Consider the following 2,500-nt stretch of genomic DNA (forward strand, 5'->3'; position numbering starts at 1 on the left):
TGCAAACCTGCGCAAAACGCAGGGACACACACTTACACCACACACACACACATACACACACACACACACACACACACACACCAGCACGTCTCTCGATCAAGACATGCAAGTTGTCATCAACAACATCTACCTGAAGATGTACAGTCATCAGCCCCATCCACATGTGATATGCGGCTTCTGTTCAAACGTGTGTGCGTGTGTGTGTGTGTGTGTGTGTGTGTCTGTGTGTGTGTGAGAGAGAGAGTGTGTGTGTGTGTGTGTGCGTGCGTGCCTGTGTGTGTGTGTGTGTGTGTGTGCGGTGCGTGCATGTGTGAGTATACACAAGTTTTTATATTGATATGCACTTGCATGTATCCTCATTTCTACTGTATTTGTGTTTGTGTGTGTATGATTTTCGATTTATGTTCATACCTTGTTTTGTACTATCTACCCCCACCCCCACCCCCAATATTCCTTGTGACCCTGTACACTTGGTAATAAAGACATATTCTATTCTATTCTATTCTATTCTATCCTATTCTATGTTCTTTAGATTTGGATGGGTCCAGACTGAAATATGAAAGAACATGAAAAAAACAAAAACAAACAAACAAACAAAAAACAGAAAAGAAAGTCAGGAGACAGACACACATGGGAAGCTAGCTTCAGGTACAGGTACAGGAACAGGTACAGGAACAGGTACAGGTACAGGACCAGGAACAGGAACAGGTACAGGTACAGGAACAGGTACAGGACCAGGAACAGGAACAGGTACAGGAACAGGTACAGGAACAGGTACAGGTACAGAATTTGGGATTTTTTTTTCTTTTTTCTTTTTTTCTTAAAGCCTTTTTGGCTTTTCAACGCCCCTTCTTAATCTAGAAATAGTTTAACTCTCTCCATACGAACGGCGAAAGAGACGACGTTAACAGCGTTTCATCCCAATTACCATCATCAAAATATTGCAAGCGGAACGCTCTTATACTGAAGAGGGGTAATCCTGCAGTTTAGAATACTAAACTCAGGGGGCCGTTCAAATGAAAAAATAGAGGTTGTTTTAGACTGACCTTGATGCGCTGAGTCGAATGCAACCCTCAGCTAAGCTCTACGGCCACTCCTTGTCAATGAAACAAGAGACATAATAAATAGTAAACTCAGTCGGTCACTTCCCGAGCAACTATCGGCGAGCCATTTTGATTGCTGGTGACGTGGTGTTTACGTCAAAATGGCGTGCAGGTCGAGAAGGAGTACTACTTACCGTGCATTTGATCCAGTTTCGTGGCAAAAGGAGTGGTCTTAGAGCTTAGCTGAGGGTTGCATTCGACTCAGCGCATCGAAGTCAGTCTAAAACACACCTTCTACTTTTTCATTTTAACGGCCCCTGAGTTTAGTATTCTAAACTGCAGGATTACCCTGAAGAGGTGAATGTTGACAAAGAATACCACAGTTCTGACGACGGAAGCTAAAGGTTGGGTCATTCAGACACCCACTGGACATCCGAGGGGTCTGTGTAGAGGAGCAGAGAGGACTGGCCGTACTGAGTGAGTTAGGGTTGCGTACATGCGTATGAAAATTTTAAAATGTTCATTCATCAAAATCGAATGGTTTTATTAATGATTTTGAGTCATTGTCTAGAAGATTCTTGAACTGGTCAATAGTTTTAGCTGTTTTTTTTTTGTTGAATTATTCAGTGCATTCCATCCTTTAACTGCTCTAAAGCTAAAAGAAAACTTACGAATGTTTGTTCTACAAATTTTTTGTGTGAAAAGGTTAGTATTTGAACTTCAGAAAAGTGAGTGTGTGGACAGAAGTAAGAAAAGGTTTTAAAAACTCGATGATATGTTGAAATGTTGCTGTTGTTGAGGTAGACAAAAAGAATCTCAGTAACAGTCGACTTACGCGAGATAAAAGAGGCAACGTGTCGATCCACAGGCTCTTCTTCTTCAGGTAAATGTTTCTTTATCATGACGCGAAACCAAATTACGTCACTAGACGAGACGTCATCATCAGGTTTATGCGTGGCGCGTTCCCATCTTGTTGTTTGTTGTTAAGGAATGTATGGTCTTCGTAATTTTGCGTACTTAGGACACGACATTTCACTACAAAAATATTTTAGTTTCCTTTACATCTCTACAGAAAGCACAGGAGAAATCAATGGCTCTTTTGCAGCAAGCCATTCTATGTGTCTCCAAAGCTTAGAGGGCGACAGAAAGACTGAGACAGACAGACAAACAGACAATGACACGATAAATGTTTTATTGAACCAGGACTTCTACTTCTGGCTAAGGGGTTGTGGAGAGACCTCACAATGAGGCTGGCATGACGCATGAACATATTTCAACATTATTTTAATCTTATATTTCCACACAGTCAGTGGGCTATGCATCTCAGTTCACGTCATCAAAGACATTTTCAAAATAAAACCTTACAAGCACACAGCATACACAAACCATGCATTATACAACAAAGCAACAACAACAAAAAGTTCCGATGTTTCACATACTCCGTCTGACTGAGATGT

Source organism: Babylonia areolata, chromosome 35 (genome assembly GCF_041734735.1).
Source record: "Babylonia areolata isolate BAREFJ2019XMU chromosome 35, ASM4173473v1, whole genome shotgun sequence".
NCBI lineage: Eukaryota > Metazoa > Mollusca > Gastropoda > Neogastropoda > Buccinidae > Babylonia > Babylonia areolata.